Here is a 26,292-nt window from a genome sequence, read left to right as displayed (position 1 = left end):
GTGCGACTCCATAGACGGCAGCCCACCAGGCTTTCCCGTCCCTGGGATTCTCCAGGCAAGAACACTGGAGTGGGTTGCCATTTCCTTCTCCAGTGCATGAAAGTGAAAAGTGAAAGTGAAGTCGCTCAGTCGTGTCTGACTCTAGCAACCCCATGGACTGCAGCCTACCAGGCTCCTCCATCCATGGGATTTTCTAGGCAAAAGTACTGGAGTGGGTCGCCATTGCCTTCTCTGACATCGTCTCTAGCAGGTACTTAATACAACTTTGTTGACTTAAACAGTTAAGGCATGAAGATTCTTGAAGGCTTGGGCACAGTGACTAAAGAGGCCAAATATCCCTTTGAGCTAAAAATAAAAGCTTGCCTGTTGTGAGGCAGCCTGCCAGTTTCTGTAGGAGCCACCCCTCTCTCAGCAGCCCCAGCCCAGGGCGCTGGGGCTCAGGCCATGAAGTTAGGAAGAACATGAGCCGTGAAAACGCTTTCTCTTCATTCTTTTCCTCAAACCTGGAACAAGTTTCTGCAAGAGAGATTTTTTTTCTTAAGTGCATATAGCGCTCAGATTTAGAGATTAAAGTCATTGGATCATCAAAAAAGCAAGAGAGTTCCAGAAAACACCTACTTCTGCTTTATTGACTACACCAAAGCCTTTGACTTTGTGAATCACAACAAACTGTGGAAAATTCTTCAGGAGATGGGAATACCAGACCACCTGACCTGCCTCCTGAGAAATCTGTATGCAGATCAAGAAGCAACAGTTAGAACTGGACATGGAACAACAGGCTGGTTCCAAATAGGAAAAGGAGTGTGTCAAGGCTGTATATTATCACCCTGTTTATTTAACTTATATACAGAGTACATCATGCCAGATGCTGGGCTGGATGAAGCACAAGCTGGAATCAAGATTGCCGGAAGAAAGATCAATAACTTTAGATATGCAGATGATACCACCTTTATGGCAGAAAGTGAAGAAGAACTAAAAAGCCTCTTGATGAAAGTGAAAGAGGAGAGTGAAAAAGTTGGCTTAAAACTCAACATTCAGAAAACTAAGATCATGACTTCATGGCAAATAGATGGGGAAACAATAGAAACAGTGAGAGACTTGACTTTCTTGGGCTCCAAAAATCACTGCAGATGGTGACTGCAGCCATGAAATTAAAAGACACTTACTCCTTGGAAGAAAAGCTATGACCAACCTAGACAGCATATTAAAAAGACAGCATATTATAAAACATTACTTTGCCAACAAAGGTCCATCTAGTCAAAGCTATGGTTTTTCCAGTAGTCACGTATGGATGTGAGAGTTGGAATATAAAGAAAGCTGAACACTGAAGCAATTGATGCTTTTGAGCTGTGGTGTTGGAGAAGACTCTTGAGAGTCCCTTGGACTGCAAGGAGGTCCAACCAGGCCATCCTAAAGGAAAGCAACCCTGAATATTCATTGGAAGGATGGATGCTGAAGCTGAAACTCTAATACTTTGGCCACCTGATGCGAAGAGCTGACTCATTTCAAAAGACCCTGATGCTTGGAAAGATTGAAGGCAGGAGAAGGGGATGACAGAGGGTGAGATGGTTGGATGGCATCACCAACTCGATGGACATGAGTTTTAGTAAGATCCAGGAGTTGGTGATGGACAGGGAAGCCTGGCATGCTGCAGTCCATGGGGCTGCAAAGAGTCAGACATGACTGAGTGACTGAACTTAACTGAAAGACATTGGGATATTTGAATGTAGCCTCCAGAAAGACTTGAGCAATGGGCTGAGGGATAAAGATGCTTAAAGCTAATAAAGGCTCCCAACCCTGAAGAGTTGCTTCACTTCTAAAGAAGATGCTCTCCTGCACACACCAGGGACCTTAAGCTTTCAACCCACGTGTGTGACTGGAGGGGCCAGGCAGGACCAGTACATAATTTGCGAGGCTCCAGGCAAAATGAAAATGGCAAAATGAAAAATCCCACGGACAGAGGAGCCTGGTAGGCTACAGTCCATGGGGTTGCAAAGAGTCGGACATGACTGAGTGACTTCACTTAGGCAAAATGAAAATGGGGGCCCCTGGTCAAAAATTATTAATTTCAAGAAGGTGTCAGCAGAGCATTAAACCAAGAGTGGGGCCTTCCTGAATGCAGGGTCGTGTGACCATGGAGCACGCCATGGGCTACAGGAGATATGAGCTTCCATTGACAAGGGCTTCAAGATCCCAACTGCCGGTCACACCAGCCAGGGTCACCGAACGCCTTCATCTCAATGCATGAGATGGTTGCTTCATGTATTGTCCCTGTGGGACACAGCAAGTGGTTTTATTTTCCCTCTTTTTTCAGATCATAGACCCAAGGCACAGAAAGGTTCAGTAACGTGTGTGGTCACACAGCACAAAAGTGGGGAAGCCAAAATACAAAGGTCTGTCAAATGCCAGGACCTATGCGCTTAGCAGCATCCTATCACATCTCCAGAGCATCTTTTAGTGAAAATACTGAGATATATTAGATTTCTGGGGGCTGCCGTGACTCCCTCTGAAGGTGCCAAGGACGGTACAGTCTGGATTCCTCTCCTGCCTTTGGGTGGCCTCGGGCAGTTCTCAGCCTGCAGACACAGGGCTCCAGTCTCCGCTCCCACCCTCCCACAGAGTCCTTTCTCCGGGTCTGCACATGGCCCTCTCTTTGCATGTGTGTGTTCACATTTCCCTTTTTTATAAGGACCCCAGTCATATTGGATTTGGGACCATCGGAGAAGGCGATGGCACCCCACTCCAGTACTCTCGCCTGGAAAATCCCATGGGCAGAGGAGCCTGGTAGGCTGCAGTCCATGGGGTCGCTAGGAGTCGGACACGACTGAGCGACTTCACTTTCACTTTTCACTTACATGCATTGGAGAAGGAAATGGCAACCCACTCCAGTGTTCTTGCCTGGAGAATCCCAGGGATGGGGGAGCCTGGTGGGCTGCTGTCTATGGGGTCGCACAGAGTCGGACATGACTGAAGTGACTTAGCAGCAGCAGCAAAGACCTCATCTTAACCTGATGAAATCTGCATGGACCCTATTTCTAAATAAAGGGCCCGTTCAGTGTGGTGTTGAGGATCAGGTCTCTCACTGATCTTTCTGCGGGGGTATCATTCAACCCATAGCAGGATGTAAAGTTGGAAACTGATCAAATGAGCAGGAAGTGTGACCAGCTCACATGGTCAGAAGTAGAGTCGGGTATTCTCAGTGGTGAGTGGTTACTCTGTGGTCAAAGTGCCCGATAGGAATCGGCTCTCTCCTGCCCTCCTGCCTCATTCTTAGGGTAGGGAGTTCTCAGCACCCTCCCAGCAGTGGATGGAAGCTGAGAATGGGAGGAGAAGTGTTAAAGAAATGACAGGCAGACTGCTGTCTTGACTGCTGGTTTGGAGATGTGCTGGCCATTAAACCACCGCCGTGGTTTCAGCGATTGCCATGGTGCTGGGTCCCTGGAGAGGCTGACCCTTAATGAACCACCCGCTTCTCATTCTGCTGACTCAGGATAGGTAGAGACCAAATGACTTGACTGGGGAAATGAGTAGTAAAACTTTCAGATCCCTAAATAGTGCAGTGATGCTGATCACAGCCTATTAAAAATATAAAAATTTAGCTTTGTACAAAACTCATGGACCTGCCCTTGCTTTCCCCCTGATCAACACCATGACCTTGGCAGTTCCTTTGTTGGAACCCTGGGGTTCTGTCCCGTGGAACCACTACTGTCTTGCCGGGGCAGGAGTTGGGGATCTCTGCAGATCTCTACTCTTCTTTTCCCCCAGAAGACTGGTGCAGGCAGAACTCAGGTTTCTGAACTCATCTTGCATCTGAACAGGCTCCAGCATCCCTTGCCCCTCCCTCCCTGCCCCCCTGAGCCAGGCACTGAAGAGAGCACTGAGCTGGGAGAGAGCCTTGGGATTGTTCAAGAAGATGGGTGAGAACACTCGCCGTGAGTGGAATCAACCCTGACTTGTGTTTCCAGAGGAAGTCAGACAGGAATGTGCTCTGGGCACATTGTATTTTTCTTGGAGCAACATGTGATAAAAGCGATATTTTTTCAAGTAGAGGAGTGGGGAAAAGATCAAGAAGCCCAAGATTGCAGAAGGTGGAGAGGAATATTTAGACGGAAAAAGCCATTACCCACCTCCCCCTCCGCCGCCCCCCCCCACCCCCCCGCCCGGGTCTGCTGCCACCGTGGCGTGTAAAGGAATTGGAAGTGCCCGGAGAAAAGCATTCCTATCCTAGAAAAGAGGTTAGATGGGAGTGAAACCCTTGCATTCTTTCAAAGTGCTGTTGAGTCCCATGGCTCAGGCCCTGAAATGAACCGGTGTGGTACCCATTTTGTGTTTCTCTGAGTCTTCCTGGCCATCGCCCCAGTCCAGGTCATCTTCATATCTTGTGAGGGGGAGGATGTTATTGTTGCCCTCTATCTGCTGGTTCTGCATTTGTGGATTTAACCAATTGCGGATGGAAAACATTAAAAAAAAAAATTCCAGAAACTCCCCCAAAACAAAAACTTGAATTTGCTGTACCAGCAACTATTTGGGCTTCCCGGGTGGCGCCTGGGAAGAACCTGCCTGCCAGTGCTTACGCAGAAGACGTGAGAGGTTTGGGTTCAATCTCTGGGTGGGAAAGATCCCCTGGAGAAGGAAATGGCAGCCCACTCTGGTATTCTTGCCTGGGAAGTCCCATGGACAGAGGAGCCTGGCAGGCTACAGTCCATGGGATCGTAAAGAGCTGGACACAACTGAAGCGACTTAGCACACAGCAACTGTTTTGTAGCATTTGCCTTGTATTCACAACTGTTTCCCTTGTATTAGCCATCATAAGTAGCCTGGAGATGACTGAAAGTATATGGGACGGGGGACTTCCTTGGCAGTCCAGTGGTTGGGAATCTGCCTTCCAATGCAGGAGGTACAGGTTTGATGCCTGGTCAGGGAACTAAGATCCCAGAAGCCTCCATGCGCCGCATCAAAGTGCAGTAAAAAATAAAGTATATGAGAGGATGTACATAGGCTGAAAATGTTTCAGCTCAAGGGATGATGCTGGTTCATTTCTCTTAGCTGCTTGTCTTCCCGGCAGACAGAGCCCCTTGGGCAGTTGGGACTCAGGACTTTCACATGTGGCGCCCTCTAACACAGGGTTCAGGGTTTCCGAGTCTGATGGAGAAAGGCTGGAGACTTCTCCATTGAGACTGAAGAAACCACTTGATTTTGGCAGGAGCCTGTCGATAGAATCCTGAGGGCTGACCATCCTGGGAGTCCTGGTGAGAACTGACCTTTACTGAGTCTGCACAGTCCATGTGATGTCTTATCAGATCTGTTCCTGCCAGTCCTAAAGATGGGTAGTCTTCTTATACCTGTTTGACATGGGGAAGATGGAGGCTTGGACCGCACCAGTGACCTGACCTGCTCAAGGTCAACCTAATCAGGGCTGGACAGCATGGCCCCAGGTGCCATCCATGGACAGAGCCTGATTCTCAAGAGTCAGCAGGCTGAGGAACTTTCTGTCTCATGATGGAGGGTGTGGGTGGGTGTGGGACTCAGTGCCTCCAGGAGCCTGTGACCCCTGACCCACCCCCCCCCCACCATTGTCTGATCCTCCCCCTCCCCATGGCTGTAGAAAAATACCCAGGAAATCTGGTTGCACAATTTCCTCTGAAATAGAAATACACAAATATTTTTGTGATGTTTATTGTTCATTAAACAGTTTCCTAGGTATCCTCAAGCCTGCATCCTTTCTGTGCCCTAAAGGCTATCATTAATTTTTTTGCAGCGAGTTGATGAAATAGGAAAGGGAGTGAAGGGAGGCAGTCGTGGGCTGAGGGCCGAGGTGCACTGCTCCAGCCCCACCCAACCCTGCCTTTACACTGTCTTCTATTTTTATTTGTAAGGCTGGGTTGTTGCTGGACCGCCAAATTCTCATCTTTAATTAACAAAAAGAATTTCAGCTAACAAACTGGTTATAGCTTTTTCCTTCTCTTTTAGTTGTGAAATATAACAGAATTTTGGCTTCCCTTATAGCTCAGTTGGTAAAGAATCCGCCTTCAGTTCAGGAGACCCCAGTTCGATTCCTGGGTTAGGAAGATCTGCTGGGGAAAGGATAGGCTACCCAATCCAGTATCCCTGGTGGCTCAGCTGGTAAAGATTCCACCTGCAATGTGGGAAACCTGGGTTCGATCCCTGGGCTGGGAAGATCCCCTGGAGAAGGGAAAGGCTACCCACTCCAGTATATATAACAGAATTTACCATCCTAACCATTTTAAGGGCACGGTTCAGCAGCATTAAGTACATTCAGATTTTTGTACAGCCATCACCACCATCCATCCACAGAACTCTCCACATCTTTCTAAACTGAAAAACCCAATACACCGTAACTCCAGCACCTGGCATTCACCATTCTACTTTCTGTCTCTGATTTTAACAACTCTAGGTACTGCGTATAAGTGGGATACTACAGCATTTGTTTTATCAGCCTACGTCATATTGCATGAATACCACTGTGTACTTACCACGTGAAATACTGGCTTATTTCACTTAGCATGATGTCCTCCAAGTTCAGCCATACTGTAGCATGTGTCAGAATTTCCTACTTTTTAAAGGCTGAATTTAGTCCATTGTATGTAATACCGTATTTTGTTTATCCGTTCATCTATCAGTGGACACTTGGGTTGCTTCTGCGTCTTGACTGTTGTAAATAATGCATCTATGAAAATGCATGTTCAAATATCTCTTTAAAAGAGATATTTGTCTTCAGGTTTTAGGGGTGTATACCCAGAAGTGGAGTTGCTAGATGATATGGTAATTCTGTTACCATAGATATTCTATTACCATAGATAATATGGTAATTCTATTACCATAGATACTCTATTACCGTAGATAATATGGTAATTCTATGGTAATTCTTTAATTTCTTGAGGAACTGCCATACTCTTTTCCATAGCAGCTGCACCATTTTGCATTCCCACCAAGAGTTCACAAGGGTTCCAGTTTTTCCACATCTTTGCTAACACTTGTTATTTTGTTTTTTTGTGGGGTTTTTGGGGGCAGGGGAGATAATAGTCATTCTAATAGATGACATAGTGTCTCTTCGTGGTTTTGATTTGCCTTTCTCTAATGGTTAGTTACATGGAGCATCTTTTTATTTGCTTGTTAGCCACTTGTACATCTTCTTTGGAGAAATATTTACTCAAGCCTTTTGCCATTTTTAACCCTAGTTGTTTGTTTTTGTTATTGAGTTGTAGAAGTTCTCTCTGTATTCTGGATATTAATGCTTTATCAGACACATGCTGTGTAAATATTTTCTCCCCTTCTGTGGGTTGCTTTTTCACTTAATTGCGTGTGTCCTTTTGGGCACACATGTTTCTAATTTTGATATAGTCCAATTTATCTCTTTTTTTTTCCTGTTGTCTGTGCTTTTGGTGTCATACCAAGAAATCACTGCCAGACTCAATATCTTGAAGTTTTTCTCCTATATTTTCTTCCAAGAGTTTCATAATTTTAGCTTTTACACTTCAGTCTTTGGCCTGTTTTAATTTTTGTATATGGTATCAGTTAAGGGGCCAACTGCATTCTTTGGCGTGTGGATATCCAGTTTTCCTAGCACTGAGTCTTTGTGCTAGGAAAGTCAAAGATCTTTGTTATAAGGCCTCTCCTCATTGAACCATCATGGCACCCACATTGAAAAGTATTTCACCATATACGCATGGGTTTATTTGGGTGCTTTCCGTCCTAATCTGTTGTCCTTCACATCTGTCTTTATGCCAGTACCACATTGCTTTCATTTCTGTAGCTTTATAGTAAGTTTTGGAATCAAGAAGTGTGAGTCTTCCAACTTTGTTCTTCTTTTTCAAGGTTGTTTTGGCTATTCAGGGTTTCTGGAGATTCTATATGAATTCTAGGATGAATTTTTCGATTTTTGCAAAAAATTGGCATTGGTATTTTCTTAGGGATTGCATTTCATCTGGTTAGTATTGCTGTCTTAACAATATGAAGTCTCCTAGTCCATAAACACTGGATGTCTTTCTCTTTATTTGCGTCTTAATTTCTTTCAGCAACATTTTCTAGTTTTTAGAGTATGTCTTTTGCCCCCTTGGCAACATTTAAATTTTTTCCTACATATTATATTCTTTTTAATGTGATTGTAAGTGGAATTATTTTCTTAATTTACTTTTTGTATTCATTTTAAAGGTATAGAAACACAACTGATTTTTGTGTGTTGACTTTGTTCACTGCAACTTTGCTGGATTCTTTCTTTGTTCTAATTGTTTGCAGAATATTCAGGATTATCTAATATACGATTATGTGATCTCTGAACAGAGATTACTCTTTTCTTTCCAGTGGATACCTTTTATTTTTTTTCCTTGGCTGGTTGCTTTGATTAGGGCTTCCAATACTGTGTTGAATAGAAGTGATGAAAATGGGCACCTTTAATTCTGATCTTAGAAACAAGAGGAGAGTGCTTTTTAATCCTCATTTCTCCATCATGAATGGCAGAGGGTTTGGGGTTTTTTTGTTTATTCATTCTGTTTGCATGCAGAGCCTATGAGGATGCCGGCAGAGGCTGTGGAAATCCTGTTGAAGCTGGTCAGGGAAGGACACTGATGACAAAGGGAGCTCTAACTGAGCTCTAACTGAGCTATACCTGCAGGAGTGGGGCTGACCCCCACACTGGTGGCCAGGTTCACACACCTGCTTCCCTTCGAAGCCCAGGGAACTCCTCCCCATTCCCACCTCTCCTGGCGCCTGCTGCCTTGGCTTGCTGCTCGCCTGTCTGCTGGGTCTCTGCCCCAGTGCAGAGCCAGGGTGCGGTAGCCCAGTGTCACCAAGGAAAAGGTGGTTTGAAACCTGAGCTCTGCTGTCTTCACACGTTTTTTTCTTCTGCACATGAAATTTTAAATCTTGCATTCCAGTTACCTTAAAATGACACTATAGGGATTAAAGAGGCTTTTATAAATTGTCGGCTAGATGGCACCCCACTCCAGTCTTCTTGCCTGGAAAAATCCCATGGACGGAGGAGCCTGGTAGGCTGCAGTCCATGGGGTCTCGAAGAGTTGAATATGACTGAGCGACTTCACTTTCACTTTTCACTTTCATGCATTGGAGAAGGAAATGGTAACCCACTCCAGTGTTCTTGCCTGGAGAATCCCAGGGATGGGGGAGACTAGTGGGCTGCTGTCTATGGGGTCGCACAGAGTCGGACACGACTGAAGTGACTTAGCAGCAGCAGCAGCAGATATGAAACTGCAGCATCTTGACTTAAGCAGGAACATTTGCCAATATTTTTCTCTAACTTTGCATTTGTGTCCAGCTGAAAATCAACCTTCTTTGTGATGGGGGATTTCCTATTCACATGAAATCTTTCATGGCTCTGGTGCAGTTGTCATTCCACATGGACTTAAGAATACTGTGAATAAACAAAGAAAATGCTCAGGGAGAGCAAAGCCTTGCTTTGTGACATCCCTAGGCTTTTACTTTTTTTTTTAAAGTCAGATTTCACCCTTAAAAACAGACAAAAACATAATTGAATATTGGGAGGCTTGGAATCTCTGATTACAAGTGACATGTGCTACAATCCAGTCTTACGGGGTATTATTTTCCTCCAAATCGAATGAAATTCCCAGAAAGGCAAATAATACTATACAAGCTATATTTTCAATGAAAAGAAAAAAATCATGTCTCTGAGATGTTGCTGAGTAGATTTTTATTTTGGGGGGAGGAAAAATGAAGTCTCCTTTGAGACTTTATTTCCTAAAGAGACAACTTTAGAAATGCAAGGGGTATTACTGCCCCGGGCATTTACAAATTTGTGGCTTATCTACATGAACGTGCTTGCCCGAGAGGTGTTGTAAAACAGGTGCAGTATTGGTATTCAGACAAGATGGTGAATTAAATTTTGTGAGCATTTATATAGACAAAGAACTTCAGATAACAAAAGACCCCCAAATTGTTGACTCATAGCACCTAACTTTCAGAAGAGGAAACTGAGTCCTAGAAAAGTTAACTTACGTGCCCAAGTTTTTACAACTCACACACTCCACATTTGATGCCCTGTGGGCCATTTCTTTAGATGTTTCTGGTGTGTGTGTGTGTGTGCGCACTCAGTTGCTCAATCATGTCTGATTCCTTGTGACTCCGTGGACTATAGCCCACCAGGCTCCTCTGTCTACAGAATTTCTCAGGTGAGAATACTGGAGTGGGTTGCCATTTCCTCCTCCCCAGGATCTTCTGGATCCAGGGTTTGAACTTGAGGCTCCTGCATCGGCAGGCAGATTCTTTACCACTGAGCCACCTGGGAAGCCCATTGCTGGGATGGATAACACTTATGTTTTATTTTAATCTCACATCATTGGTTGCTTTTTTCCTCCTCTTTCTGGAGAGAAAACAGTCTAATCTAGAAGGAAAGGCATTTCATGTTTTTGTTTTTATGAGATATGCAATTTTGTAAATTGTACTTTTAAGACTGACTTTTTTTTGGCCATTTGGTATTTTGTTTCGAAAGTTTGTTGCTTCTGGTCTGTTGGCTACTTTAATTTCAAACTGATCTTTTTCTAATTTTTTCAAAAATGCAGAAAACCAAACAGCATCATCTTGCTCCTTTTGCTCTTGAAATCACAGAGGACAATGTTACATTTAAAAAGCCTGAGAATAACAGTGATCCCAGAGGAGCTGGATTCAGGGAATGAAAAGAAATAGTTTTGCTCCTAGATGTCATTTTTTGTTTTTTCCAAGGGTGGTTATGATTAAAAAAAAAAGTCTGAGTTGAATAGAGTTTTTCTGATGAGAATTTTTGAAAAGGCTGTGATTAAAAGAAAAACAGGTCCCACCGTGCTGGAAACTTTATGGACATCACTCCATTCAGGGACCCTGAACAGTGTTGTGAGAGCAGTGCCTTGATTCCATTTTACAGGCAAGTAAACACAGGCTCTGAGAAGTTAAGTGAACTTGTCCCAAGTCACAGAGTTAGTAAGTGGGGTTTGAAACCGGGGGAGGACTTCCTGTGAGTAATGAGATAAACACCCAAGTCCAGCCAGGCGTCTCTGAGCCCATCCCTGTCAGGAGCACTGGGCAGAGACAGCAGAGAAAATCTGGAGCAAAGGACAGGACTCTAGGGAGTGTGGGGTGACCCAAACCAGACAACATCCCCCTAGACCTGTCCTGGGTGGAAATATTGGAATGCATGTGGGACCCAAGGCTTCAAAACAGAAGGAAGGGAACCCTGAAAGGTCATTGCCTCTTGTAGATAATGTGTAGCAAGTACAACGAATGGGGTAAAATTGGAGGAGTCCTGCAGAGATTTAAAAAAAAAGAAGAGTATTGTAATAGCAGAATCCCCCTCGCCCAGAAGCGCTCTCTGCAGTAAAGAACGTGCACTTCACCAAGTCAACAGCAGAGGGCGCATGGGACTCGAGAAACCTCGTTAGCCACCCGAGGCCCTTGTCTGTATCTGCTCACTGCTGGTCCAGGAAAGAAAATCCATTACAAAAAGAACAGAACGTGGCAGGCAATGCACGCGCAGAGCTGCAATCAGAAGAAAACAGTTTGGGAATCAAAACACTTCAGGGGATAAATGTTCACCCCTCTCTAAACACACCTGGTGGTGGTGGTTTAGTCGCCAAGTTGTATTCGACTCTTGCGACCCCTTAGACCGTAGCCTGCCAGGCTCCTCTGTCCACGGGCTTCTCCAGGCAAGAATACTGGAGTGGGTTGCCATTTCCTTCTCCATAAACACATCTACAAACCCCAAAACAGAAGATAATAGCAAACAGCCTTCCAACATTATTAAATATCCTGAGATAAGCATTTTCTTTTTATAAATTCTTGACTCAAGGCTGTCATACATATAGATTTGTCACATATATGTTTATATATGTCAACCTTGAATCGAAGATATTTTTAAAAATCAAAGCTAAAATGGACAAAACCCAGGAAGATGTGAAATGAGAGTTGGCTGAACCTAGAAGAAATAAACTTCAGCTTCCATGAATGGACTTGTGTTGGGATGTCCATGGGACCATCCCTTCCAGAGGGAGCAGAGTGACCGGTCACCTGGCTCCTACTTTGCTGTACTTTCTTTCCTAAACCACAGCCCAAGGCAAATATTCCTTGCCCACAGCTGTACTTACTGCCTCTTCCAAGGAGAAACAGTTTAAAAGGCTAGTCTTGGTGATGGTTTTTACTTTCCAAGTTCTCTATTTAAAAAGGACTCTAAGAATTACCCAAACACTTTCCTAGGGTGGCTCAAGTGGTATTTGTTAAGTAGATAAAACTTGCCAAGGAGAGTGTCATCTCCATTGATAATATGTCAGAATTTCAGAGATATAGAACTTCAGAGACGTTTCCAAATTGCTTTGAGCGACCACAAGTTTGGCTGTATTTTATAGTTCACAAAGTGCTTTCCAAGTGTTATATTCTTTAAAGTTGCATTTGCTGCTGTTGTTGTTCAGTTGCTCAGTTGTGTCCGACTCTTTGTGACCTCATGGACTGCAGCACGCCAGACTTCCCTGTCCTTCACCATCTCCAGGAGTTTACTAAAACTTATATCCATTGAGTCGGTAATGCCATCCAACCATCTCATCCTCTGTCATCCCCTTCTCTTCCTGCCTTCAATCTTTCCCAGCATAAGGGTCTTTTCTAATGAGTCAGCTCTTCGCATCAGGTGACCACAGTATTGGAGCTTAAATTAAAGTTGCATATGGGCTAAAAAAAAAAAAAAAAAAACCACAGATTTGATGCTTCCTTCCCCTCCTCTGTGTTACAAACAGCTTAGAAATGCTTTGTCTGATTTACCTAGAAAACAAGACTGTCCGTGGCTTCCTTAAATGAGACATCTGCTGTACAAGCTAACTCTAGGCTGGGGGACACTGTATTTCTCTAAAGACAGACACGCCACCATCACCACTGTGCCTGTTTTCTTTGTCCTCCCACCCCATTCAGGGGTGACCTCTACTCTCTTCCCTTTGCATCTGGCTAGGTTTGAGTCTGGAGAAGGCAATGGCACCCCACTCCAGTACTCTTGCCTGGAAAATCCCATGGATGGAGGAGCCTGGTAGGCTGCAGTCCACGGGGTCGCTGGGAGTCGGACACGACTGAGCGACTTCACTTTCACTTTTCACTTTCATGCATTGGAGAAGGAAATGGCAACCCACTCCAGTGTTCTTGCCTGGAGAATCCCAGGGACGGGGGAGCCTGGTGGGCTGCCATCTATGGGGTCGCACAGAGTCAGACATGACTGAATCGACTTAGCAGCAGCAGCAGCAGCAGGTTTGAGTCTCACTTGTAACCAGTAGAATGTGGCAGAAATAACACTGTATTACCTTAGGGGATGAGCCCTACCTGAATTCCAGACCCTCGGAAACCAGATAATAAAATGCTGGTTGTTTTCAGCCACTAAGTCTTGTGTGATTTGTTATGCAGTGATGGATATCCAGAATGAGTAGAATGTCAGAAGAAAGGAGAGGAGGAGTAACTAGCCTAATCCCTTGTATATGGGTGGGTGTGTGTCTGTTGCTCTGTCACATCTGACTCTGCGGTGCTATGGACTACAGCCCACCAGACTCCTCTGTCCATGGAATTTTGCAGGAGAGAATACTGGAGTGGGTTGTCATTCCCTTCTCCAGGGGATCTTCTCAACCCAGGGATCGAGTCCGTATATCTTACATCTCCTGCATTGGCAGGTGGGTTCTTTACTACTAGCGCCTTTTTCAGTAGTTTTGTTTTGGAAGATTTTTAAAGAGGACATTAATAGCCCAGAACATGTCTCTTTTAAGAAGAATTAGGTTGCTTTCTAAATGTACCTTGTAAACTAACCTTTCTACTGGAAACGAACTGAGTTATCCTCAGGTGGTTTTCTTCTTTGTAGTTTTAGATCTTTAATCTACTGCTTTTTGCAAAAGTAAGTAACACGAGAATTCTTGGGAGAATTGTTTACCTTGTCCTTGAATTCGATAACCCTTATAAATGCAGGAACTGAGAACATGGTACCAGTCTTAAGCTTTCTGATGAAGCCCAAGGTGGGGTGGCTCCTGCATTGGCTGCATGGTGAACAAATTGTCTAATATCCTGGGTCGCAATAGAGAGAAGTGACTTCAAAGAGAGGGTTGGGATGAATTTTATTCCTAATTGTGCAGTCCATCCCTTGCCCTCCAGAACCTCAGACCAAATCATCCAAAAGTGAAATAATCATAGACCCATGGAAACAGCCTAAAGGTCCATCAACAGACGAATGGATAAAGAAGATGTGGTGCATGTATATATGGAATATTCAGTTCAGTTCAGTCGCTCAGTCGTGTCCGACTCTTTGCAACCCCATGAATCGCAGCACGCCAGGCCTCCCTGTCCATCACCAACTCCCAGAGTTCACTCAAACTCACGTCCATTGAGTCGGTGATGCCATCCAGCCATCTCATCCTCTGTCGTCCCCTTCTCCTCCTGCCTCCAATCCCTCCCAGCATCAGAATCTTTTCCGATGAGTCAACTCTTCGCATGAGGTGGCCCAAGTATTGGAATTTCAGCTTTAGCATCATTCCTTCCAAAGAACACCCAGGACCGATCTCCTTTAGAATGGACTGGTTGGATCTCCTTGCAGTCCAAAGGCCTCAAGAGTTTTCTCCAACACCACAATTCAAAAGCATCAATTCTTTGGCACTCAGCCTTCTTCACAGTCCAACTCTCACATCCATACATGACCATTGGAAAAACCATAGCCTTGACTAGATGGCAAAAGGAGCAAAATTATTCCGTTTGCAGAGACGTGGATGGACCTAGAGACCGTCATATGGAGTGAAAGAGAGAGAAAAGTCAGAAAGAGAAAAGCAAATATATTACTGCATTTATGTAGAATCTGAAAAAATTAAATACAGACAATCTTGTTTACAAAGCAGAAACAGAGACATAGATATAGAGAACAAATATATGATACCAAGGGGTAAATGGGGAGGGGGGTATGGTAGGGTGAATTGGAAGAGCGATATTGATGTATTACATTAATATGTATAAAATAAATAACTAATGATAACTGAATAGCACAGGGAACTCAGTGCTCTGTGGTGACCTAAATGGTAGGGAAATCCCCAAAAGAGGGGATATATGTATACACAGAAATTATCACTACTTTGTGAACCCACTATACTGTGTTGGAGAAGACTCTTGAGAGTTCCTTGGACTGCAAGAAGAGCAAACCAGTCAGTCTGAAAGGAAATAAGTCCTGGATATTCATTGGAAGGACTGATGCTGAAGCTGAAACTCCAATACTTTGGCCACCTGGTGCGAAGAACTGACTCATTTGCAAAGACCCTGATGCTGGGGAAGATTGAAGGCAGGAGGAGACGGGGATGACAGAAGATGAGATTGTTGGATGGCATCACTGACTCAATGGACATGAGTTTGAGTAAACTCTGGGAGTTGGTGATGGATAGGGAGGCCTGGCATGCTGCAGTCCATGGGGTCACAAAGAGTTGGACGTGACTGAGTGACTGAACTGAACTGAACTGATACTCTAATAAAAAACTTATATTAAAAAAAAAAAATCCAACACCCACTCACACCGGCAATTCCTCTCGTCTTAGTAAGGCCAGTGGTCAGGATGCCTGCTTCCCACACAGGAAACTTGACCCCTGGCTTTGTTGATCACAAGGGCGGCTGTGACTACTCTTCCTTTACTCTCTATCTGTGTGTAGAGATATACACAGATTTGTATATCTGTGGGTTTGCGGGGAGGGGACTTTCTGTCCTGAAACAGAAATACACATTTACTCCTCTTAATTTTTCAACTAGCGCTGGACTTTTCAACTTAGACTCAGCTTATCGAAAGATGTACTAATCCTCTACCCGCCCACACCAGCTGCTTTTCAAGGCTTCATTGTCCTCTCTGGGGGCCTGTTTAGAGCTTCCTCTTATACAGCAGCAGTCTTCCATAACAGCTCTCGTGTCAGGTACCACCTTGCCTAGTTCAAGGTCGTAGTCCATAGTTCAGGCCTTCATTATTTGCCTTAAGAGGCCCTTCCACCTCCAGCAGCCCACCCTGCAACAGGTTTCAGTAGCTCTGCTGTGTTTACATTGTACAGTGGAAGCCCCCTCCCCTTGGTCCGGGCCCTTTCCTGGGCTGCCTATCTGCTTCCTTCCCCAGTCCTCCCAGGGCCAACGACGATCCTAATCCTTTGACCTTGGCACATCTGCTTTTGACCAAGTGGTTTTCTCTAAAATGCCTCTCTTCCTGCCCCCTGATTGAAACTACCCTCATCTTCTGCATCCCTTTGAGATCCCCACATTTCAAAACAGGACCCTGTTTGTGTCCCTGCAGTGTCCAGCTGAGACCCTGAGCAAAATCCAGCAAATGTTCATTAAAATGAATAAACAAATGTTCTTACTGGCCCCTTTCCTTAACTGGCAGGACAGAAATAGAAATGCTTAGAGAATTATCATGGATATATATGCATTCCTAGACCTGCTGGTCATTTCTGAAGATGAGAGAATGTTTCCAAAACAATGAACCTATTTGAGAAGATTATTCAAAACAATCTTGTTGATCTTATTTAATTTAATCTTACATATTTAAGCAAAGATCAAAGAATCTAATTTAGTGAGTTAGTACAGTGGGAAGGTTTAGATCATCAAAGGGCAACAGGATTCTTGGCTCATCCTTTGCAAGAATACATATTAGAATAAAATGATCCACAGAAGAGAAGGTGTGCCCTGTCTTTGGATGTTTTTCCACGGAAGTGAGAAAAATTTCATGAAGTCATGGCAAGCTGGCTTCTGAGGGAAAAACTGAGATCATTGCATAAGGAAAGTTAAGCAGTAAGTCTGTTTTAAAGCAATTGGAAACATCTAAAATTTCTCCATTACACAAAAGTCTTTGGAAAGGGAATAGAAAATAACAAATTTGAATCCTTATTTTTCATAGATATTGTAACTTCTAGGGGATCTTCATTCTGACTTTTTTGGGGGGTGCCCATTTCTGACAACAAAGTAGCTAAAGGATGAGAGTCTTCTAAACTTACCAGAAATGTTCTTGCTTTGGAAATACCCGTAATTACTCTCCTAATTCCTTGCATTTTTTTCCTTCCCTCCCCCATCAGTTTCTTCTCAGGCAATTTTCTGTGGTCAGGGAAGTAGGGGACAGGATGCCTTCTGGGGACAAGGTTAAGGATAGGGTAAAACTGACAGTGTGAGCTGAAAGAGAGAAACTGCGAAGGTATTTAGAGGTGGTCCTGCCGGAGGGAACCACAGACACTCAGCTGCTCTCTTTGGCCCCCAGTTTCTTTCTAATTTTTAGTGATTTGAGGTACTTCAGGTTGTGATTCTTATTTATTTTTGGCTGTGCCGGGTCCTCACGGATGCACATGGGCTCTCTCTAGTTGCAGCAAGCAAGGGCTACTCTCTAACTGCAGTGCGCAGGCTTCTCATCACAGCGGCTTCCCTTGCTGCAGAGCACAGGCTCTAGGTCGCTCCGGCTCAGTAGTCAAGGTGTGTGAGCTTAGTTGTTCTGCTGCCCATGGGATCGTCTCTGACCAGGGATCGAACCCACATGTCCCTTGCATTGGCAGGTGGATTCTTAACCACTGGACCACCAGGGAAGCCCTGCCCCTAATTTTATTCTGTTTGTCAGCAGTGGGCGTCCACATCAATTTCCCTTATTCCCCTTTCACCAGCAAAAGTCTATAATTTGTAAAAGGTTGTGAGAGGAAGACATTCAAGTATAATATATAATACTCTGTATATTAGTCAAACAGTCACAGAGGCCCCAAAGTGCCATTTTCTGTGAAGACTCAAGCAAGAGCAGAGTTCATCCTGGTCTTCAGAGAAAACTGTGTGGATCAGACAAAATTGAGATTGTAATAGTACAACGTAGTAATTCATGCTGTGGAAATGTATGTAAACTAAGATGTATTAACCAAGTGCAGCGAGGCTTCAAAGGAGTGAGACAGCGTGATACCCGGGACCCCAGAGCAGACGTGGGGAGGGGGTGAGGACCGCCAAGGGGGTTAAAGGTGGGGACAGTGATGACAAGTCTGGGTTTTGCCATGAGCAGCTCATGGTGCTAAAGTGAAAGTGAAAGTTGATCAGTCATATCCGACTCTTTGCAACCCCATGGATTTTACAGTCCGTGGAATTCTCCAGGCCAAAATTCTGGAGTGGGTAGCCTTTCCCTTCTCCAGAGGATCTTCCCAGCCCAGGGATTGAACCTAGGTCTCCCGCTTTGCAGGCAGATTCTTTACCAGCTGAGCCACAGGGAAACCCAAGAATACTAGAGTGGGTAGCCTATCCCTTCTCCAGCGGATCTTCCTGACCCAGGAATCTAACCAGGATCTCCTGCATTGCAGGTGGATTCTTTACTAGCTGAGCTATGAGGGAAGCCCAATCCGACAAAACCAGGTCATTTCACTTTGTCCTGCTGTAAATTGAGAATCTGTTGCTAGTCTCTTCATGCAGCTGCTGGGATGGCTTAAGAGCATCAGGGGGATAGTACATGCTGTAGTGCCTGGAGTGTCATCAATTCTTCATACATGCCAGCCGTGACCTGCTCTGTTTTGAGATAGAGCTTAAGAGAAAGCTTGGATTGTAGCAGGAACTGGCATCAAAGAACAAGGGGTTTTAGGCTAAGCATCCTCCATGTGTGTGTCTTTGTGTGTTTCTCTGTGTGTGTGTGTGTCTTTGTGTATGTGTGTATTCAAAAGACACCAAGTACACCAACTGTATTCTGGTGTGCCAGGAGCCAGGAAGGCCTTGAGGGCTATTCCATAGGGAAATGCTGTCCAATAGAAATGTAGTGGGAGCCACATGTCATTCTAAATTTTCTAGTGGTTATATTAAAAAAAATGTTAAACAGGTTAAATGAATTTAAATAATGTATTTTATTTAATTAATTCAGTGTATCAAATATTTCAACATGAGGTCTGTGTAAAAAATTGTTAATGAGGTAATTTACTTTTTTGTACTAAGTCTTCAAAACTTGGTGTCTATTTTCTATACATCTCAACTCGGACTCTGCACGGCTCGGGTGACCCATAGCCACGCAGGGCTGGAGGCTGCTCTACTGGATGGCCCAGCTATCAGGGGTCTTCCTCTGATGGCTGTGGCACAGTTTGCTTTGTAGCATCCTCTCTAGCCTTTCCTCTAGAGAGAGAGAGATGGCAACACCTTTTCCTAAGACAATTAAAGAAAAGGAGAGGAAGAAAGGAAAGAAAAAGAGAGGGAGAAAAAATATGCCAGTGACCCTGAGGTGTTCACAACAAAAGCTCTTTGGGCAGAAAAATTTGGAAGATACGAGCTGGAACATACTTAAAACTGTTCCAGGTCGTATTTAGAGAGACCCTAGAAATCTTGCAACAAAGTAACCTGTTTTACTCTGTGTAACTCCTCATTTCCCAATTTACTAGGATTATGGAACAATGTTTTCTTTTGACACTTAACTACTGTTGGCACAATCCATTGGCAGCCTGTTCTTTTCAACCTTTTTTTTTTTAAGATTCAAGTAACATACTCTTTTTTTTTTTTTTTTTTATTGAAGTGTAGGTGATTTACAATGTTGTGTTAGTTTCAGGTATACAGCAAAGTGATTCAGTTATACATATTCCTTTTCAGATTCTTTTCTAGTATAGGTTATTACAAGGTATTGAATAGAATACCCTCTGCTGTGCAATAGGTTCTTGTGGTTTATCTATTTTTATATGTAGTAGTGGGTACCTGCTAATCCCAAATTCCTAATTTATCCCTTTCGCCTCCTTTCCCCTTTAGTAACTATTAGTTTGTCCTCTATATTTGTGAATCTGTTTCTCTTTTGTGAGTAAGTTCACTTATATTATGTTTTTAGACTTCACATACAAGTGGGATCAGATGGCGGCTCTCTGTCTGACTTACTTCACTTAGTATGATAATCTCTAGGTCCGTCCATGCTGCTGCAGGTTTTTCATTCTTTTTTTGTGGCTGAATAATATTCCATTGTATGTACCACATCCTTGACTTCCCTGGTAGCTCAAATGGTAAAGGATCTGCCTGAAATGCAGGAGACCAGGCTTTGATCTCTGGGTCGGGAAGATCCCCTGGAGAAGGCAATGGCGACCCACTCCAGTATTCCTGCCTGGAAAATTCCATGGACAGAGGAGCCTGGAGGGCTACAGTCCACATCTTCTTTATCCATTTGTTTGTCTGGATATTTAGGTTGCTAAAGGAAACTTGAGCCTTAATTTAGTGTTTGTGTTTTGTTTTCTGTTTGTTTGTAAGCAAGATGACTGCATTCATGGACTTATGTAATTCTGTAAAGGCTAGGGTGTTGACAGGACAGAAAAGATACGGGGTCATTTGAGAATTTCATATTGCACTTAGTTTCATCTCCAAATCCTACACTTGCAGATTGCAGGACTCTTTAAATTGTTGCAACAGATGTAATGCAAGGGGTAAAGGAACAAATTGTCACTTGATTGATGGAGAAGACAGAATCCTTGTTTATAGTTACTTTTATTTTTTACCACAGAAGACTATTTGGAATTTTAGAAATCTGAGCATCAGCATAGGGATATAAACAGCATTCTGGTAAGGCAAGTCCCCTGTTCATAACCTGACCAGGAGGTCGGAAAAGGGATCAAAACAGGAAGGAAAGGCCCTTAGCCGTACAGTCTGCCCTCCATCCTGTAAGCCTGCCCTCTGCGTCCTTGGATTCAGTTTTGCAAAATTTGGGTCTACAGTAGTTGAATCTGTGGACACAGAACCACCAATATGGGGCCACTTTCATTCACCTACTACTGCACCCTTTTAATAAGGGACTTAGGCATGGTGAGTTTTGGTATCTGCAGCTCCTGGATCCACCCTGCACCCCCCCCCCCCCCCCGGACACCGAGGATGACTGTGCCTTAGCTTTCAGCAACCCCTCCCAGCCAAGTGATGGGCAAGTCCCTGGGTGGTTTTTGTGGCATTTAAAAAAATTTTTATGTTTGTTTTTGGCTCCACTAGGTCTTCGTTGCTGTTCGGGCTTTTTTCTGGTTTTCATTTGGAAGCTTCTCATTGCCATGACTTCTCTTGTTGCTGAGCTAGGGCTCCAGAGCTCATGGGCTTCAGTTAATTGCAGCTCCCGGGCTCCAGAGCACAGGCTCAATAGTTGCGGCTCATGGCCTTATTTGCGCAGCAGCACATGGGACCTTCCCAGACCAGGAATTGAACCCGTGTCTTCTGCATTGGCAGGCGGATTCTTTACCAAAGAGCCACCAGGGAAGCCCTGTGGCATTTAAAAAATGCATACAAGACACTAAACGGCCAACTCCGTGTATTGCAGATGAAGAAAGGACCTGCGGACTTCTGACCTTCCACTGGGGAAGATACCCGTTAAGCCCTTTCAGGATGGTGAGCAGGTGGAGTCTGGACTGAGAGATGCTGGCGTGAAGGGTAAGTGACAACTAAAGCCTCATGCCCTGAGGCCCTGGATCCTCTTTTCCAAATTCTTCTGTGCGTGGGGACCTGTGTGCTCTATTGTGGTGTGCTGCTATGGATGGTACCTCTCTCCGAAAGGGTCAGGGAGGATGCTTACCTATTTTCAGGTACCTAAGGGATCCTGTCATGATGCAGTAAGCAGCGGGGCCAAACCAAGGTCAGGACAGCTCACTGTAAGTGCTCAGAGTAACAGAGCTCCGACTGTGTGGCAGACTCGGCCCTTCAATGGGTTAACTCATTTCATTCTCGTCTCAGAAATGAGAACACCGAAGCTGGCTGGTTACCGAGAGTAGATGGTCCTGATGGTGGCCCCGTCCCAACCTAAAAGCCTTTTTCCTCTTTCAGGTACATTCCCCACTTGCCTCTCTTCCCATCCCCACTTTTCATCTTTTTTTTTTTTTCATGCAATCATAGATCTCTGTACAAAAGGGATTGAACGTCAGAGGGACATCTGTGTAGGTCACTGTGGGGGATCACAGTTTCCCTGGGTCCCCTCAATTTGGGAAGTCTGCTTTCTCCTTTCTGGAATCTGGGTGGGGACTCGGTGACCACCTTCACAGAGAAGGCAGCAGAGGCGACGCTGAGTTACTCTGAAGCTGAGAGCAGCAAAACCAACGTGGCTCCCAGCTGGCTCTCAGGCTCGGGGCAGACTTGCCGATGAGACCAGCCGCCACGCTGCGAGGCGGCTGAGGCCCCGTGTGCATGCGTGCGTGTGTGTGTGTGTGTGTGTGTGTGTGTGCGTGCGCCAGGCCCCACTGATATGTGAGGGAGACTTCAGGTGGCTCCAGCCTCCAGTCTTGAGCTGCCGGGTGGAACTGGGACAAAGTGACTCACCCAAGGCCAGATGACAAGCTGGGATGTGAACCCCCAGGGCTCTCTGATGCCAGGCTTGTGAGATGAACTCTGACCCCAGTGCCCATTCCTTCTGGACCAGGAACTGCCCTTCAAACACAGCTCTGCTCAGAGAAGGCAGACCGTTTGAAGCAGGCAGACCAGCAAACACAGCTTTGGAGAACTAGATTTACGTGCGTATAGTTTGCTGTGACTCTGTTTTCTTAATCTGAATCCTAGCTAAACTCGTTGCTCATGCTCAATTGCTGAGTCATGTCTGACTCTTTGAAACACCATGGACTGTAGCCCACCAGGCTCCTCTGTCCATGGCATTTTCCAGGCAAGAATACGGGAGTGGGTTGCCATCTCCTCCTTTGGGGGATCTTCCCCACCCAGGGATCAAACCTGTGTCTCTTTCATCTCCTGCACTGGCAAGCAGATTCTTTACCACTGCAGCACCTGGGAAGCCCTTAGCTGGGCCCTGGGGTCCTGCCTTACAGTCCTCTCATGAGGCTGCCTGCTTCCCCCACCACCACCCCACCAAGAGCTTAGATTCATGGTCTCTGCTCATGTTACATGAGATTCATAACATGTGGAGTGATGTTCATGTTTCTGGATTGCCCATGTTTGACTTCAGGCTCCGTGAGGCAAGAGCCTGATCGGTGTCTCCTGTTCTTTTTTTTTTTTTAGCACAAGCTGTAATCTGTAGCAGACAGTGGATAAATGTGAGCTAAATCAACAGCAAAAAGCAGGAAGTATGAATTTTCTTGAGAAGGAAGAGGGTTAACATAAGGAAGTGCAAAATTCCAGGTATAAGCACTAAAGTCTTATCATGGGGCTAAGGGGTTGTCTTTTGAGGTCAAGGTTTCTTTGTCACTTCCTTTGTTTTTCCTGTGAGATGAAACATCTTTGGGTCTCACTTTTATAAATAAACGGCTTCCACAAGATGCAACAGTAAGCTAAACAATAACAGGAACCAGCGGGGCTCTGCGTTGCTTTTCTCTGTGGGTTATTCAACTGGAAAGTATTTTCAGATGTGCAACGCGGGAGAACTGACTTCGGTATGAATGTTGAAAGGTGACCTGTCGTGCGCTCTCATCACCGTCAGCCTTTGCGCATGGGATCGGTGGCTTGTGTCTTCACCTAGACACCCCTCTTGTACCGCCTCTGGTTCTCAGTAAGCAGAATGTCCTGAACCAAATATAATCCATGGAGGATGCCTGTTGCTGGCCCAGCTCACGTTTAGTTAAAGGCAAGTGCTGCCATCAGCTGGTGGAGGAATTTAAAGTGGGTTCATGGGGAGGATCTCATCTAGCCCCTAAGTGGCTCACACAGTAAAGAATCTGCCTGCAGTGCAGGAGACCTGGGTTTGATTCCTGGGTCAGGAAGATCCCCTAGAGAAGGAAATGGCAACCCACTCCAGTGTTCTTGCCTGGAAAATCCCATGGACAGAGGAACCTGGCGGGGCTATAGTCCATGCGGTCCCAAAGAATCGATCATGACTGAGCAGCTAACATTTTCACCTTCTTGAGGATGGAAGATATTCCTTGTTCTTCATCCTCTTTTTTCTGGCTTTCTTTTTCTCCATTCTACCCATTCCTTCCAGTAGGAGGATGCAGCTTGGAAGCCTGTTGGTAATAAGGAGAAGAAAAGTGAAAGTTGCTCAGTCCTGTCCGACTCTTTGCAAACCCATGGACTGTATAGTCCAGGCCAAAATACTGGAGTGGGTAGCCTTTCCCTTCTCCAAGGGATCTTCCCAACCCAGGGGTCGAACCCAGGTCTTCTGCATTGCAGGCAGATTCTTTACTGTCTGAGCCACAAGGAAAGCCCAAGGAGAAGCAATTCTTGCTTCAAAATAGTAGCGTTTATTGAAGGTTTTCCATGAGCCAGGTCTTGTTTGAGGTGCATTACACATTCTTTTCTCACAGCAGCCCTGGTGGGCAGTGGTTTGAGCCCATTTTGCAGATGAGGAAGCTGAGGCACAGAGAGGTGAAGTCACCTCTGTGTCATGATGCCTGGCACATTCAAGTGCTTCTTGTTATTTGTAAAGCGAGCCATGTGTTAGTTTGAGTCGAGCATTCATGTGCAAGTGTTTCTTTTTTTAAAAATTCAAAATCTCAGTTCTTCAGGAGTGATCTTTTTAAAAGCATTTATTTTTTTATTTGGCTGTGCTGGGTCTTAGTTACAGCATGCGAACTCTTGGTTGAGATATGTGGGATCCAGTTCCCTGACCAGGGGTCAAACCCGTGTCTCCTGCCTTGGGAGCTTGGAGTCTTAACCACGGAACAGTCAGTGCAAGTGTTTCTATGGGCAGTGATGCATGGGGGCAGAGTGCGGGAGTAAGGGGTATGGCGGGGAAGTGGGAGGCTGTTCAAGGTGGGACCCTGAGCAGGGGACTGCTGTGGGTAACCAGGGCTCAGTCTTGCTGGGAACCTGTGACAGACCGTGTAGGGAGCATCTAGGAATTGTCCCAGTAAGGGACACAGAAGTTGGGGGGTTCCTAGAGAAATCATGGGAACCTTTTGAAGCAAGTATGATCATCACAATTATATCCTGTAAATTACCCCATTTGTCCAGGGAAGTTAGGAAGGAGAATGTATGAAGCAGGACTCCTGGCTTCCTAGACTTCCCTTTGTTCTCTGCATTAGTTCATCTTGTGCAGCAAATTGCCCTCGGACACAGTGGAAACAAGGCTGTGTGCTTAGTCCTTCAGTCGTGTCTGATCTTTGCAACCCCTTGAGTAGGCTCATGGAGTAGCCCCTTGACTCTGGGAGTGCTGATGGACAGGGAGGCCTGGCGTACTATAGTCCATGGGGTCGCAAAGAGTCAGACATGACTGAGCAACTGAACTGAACTGGACTGTAGCCTGCCAGGCTTCTCTGTTCATGGGATTCTCCAGGAAAGAACACTGGAGTGGGTTGTGCCCTCCTCCAGAGGATCTTCTCCACCCAGGGATCGAACCCAGGTCTCCTGTATTGCAGGCAGATTCTTTACCATCTGAGCCACCAAGGAAGCCCATAATAAGGGTTTATGCAGCACACTCTGTAGAGGTTGGCCACAGCTGGTCTGATCGAGGGTGGACTCAGCTGGGTGACTCTGCTGACCTCGAAGGGAGGGTTGAGGGGTGAGGCTGATCCGGGCTGGGCTCGACTGGACTACTGCTTCCAACCTGATCCAGCAAGGCCTCTCGCTCAGGTCTGGGCTCAAGCCTGTTCCGCCTGACTGCATTCTAAATCTAGGCTTGAGGGCAGTGGCAGCCCAAGAGCAGCTCTTCTCATGACCATGAGAGAGGCGGGGGTGCAGGCGGAAATGCAGAGACTTCTTCACTGGTGCTCCCGTGTGATCATATTGATAATGCGAGTCACATGGCCATGCCCGAGTCAAGAGGCTGAGTGGTGAAGTCCACCTGTCTTGGGTGTGGGGTGTCTGCTGTTGGCCTTGGCCTTGGTCAGAACCCAGAAGTCCCTCTCTTATGCGGCCTCTGCTTCTGTCAAATTGGGCAAAGACAAGCTGAAATTTAAAGGCTTTTTCCAGTGGCAGTTTTGGTTCTAACTCTGGGCAAAACCCCAGGTCTTCAGTGATATTTCTGTGTGCTCACGCTCAGTCCCTAAGTCGTGTCTGCCTCTTTGTGACCCCATGGACTGTAGCCCACCAGGCTCCTCTATCCATGGGATTCTCCAGGCAAGAATTCTGGAGTGGGTTGCCATTTCCTTCTCCAGGGGATCTTCCCCCACCCAGGGAGCAAACCTTCATCTTCTGTATTGGCAGGTGGATTCTTTATCACTGAGTCACCAAGGAAGCCATATGATGTGGTTATTAGAAGCTACACAGCCCCGGGTTCTGGAAACCTCTGGGGGCTCAGCCCTTTGCAGGCGATTCTGCCCCTTCTGGTATCACAGCTTTGCTTCTCCTGGACTCAGGAGGCGTCTAGGGTTGTTGAGCTCCCTCAGTGACAACCACTACCTCCCCAGCAGCGGCCTGAAATGGTTTTACTTGGCATCAGCACATACCAGTTGCTCAAGTGCGTCAGAATGAAATAAGAGCAGCCAGTGGGAT

General features: G+C 45.5%; 1 protein-coding gene across 2 annotated transcripts in view; it reads left to right on the top strand.

Annotated features, from left to right (window-relative positions):
* RIN2 (Ras and Rab interactor 2) overlaps positions 1 to 26,292 on the top strand; it is a 207,762-nt gene that overhangs the window by 11,307 nt on the left and 170,163 nt on the right. Inside the window, exons 2-3 of one of the 2 annotated variants that reach the window (XM_027559603.1) lie at positions 21,251 to 21,360; positions 22,927 to 23,046. The gene's annotated coding sequence lies outside the window, so the exon portion shown is untranslated. The remainder of the gene's footprint in view (positions 1 to 21,250; positions 21,361 to 22,926; positions 23,047 to 26,292) is intronic. The other variant, XM_027559602.1, reaches the window with a different exon arrangement.

The sequence above is a fragment of the Bos indicus x Bos taurus genome, chromosome 13 (assembly GCF_003369695.1).
Source record: "Bos indicus x Bos taurus breed Angus x Brahman F1 hybrid chromosome 13, Bos_hybrid_MaternalHap_v2.0, whole genome shotgun sequence".
NCBI lineage: Eukaryota > Metazoa > Chordata > Mammalia > Artiodactyla > Bovidae > Bos > Bos indicus x Bos taurus.
Note: the sequence above shows the minus strand (reverse complement) of the source record. Positions and strands in the feature narration are given on the sequence as shown.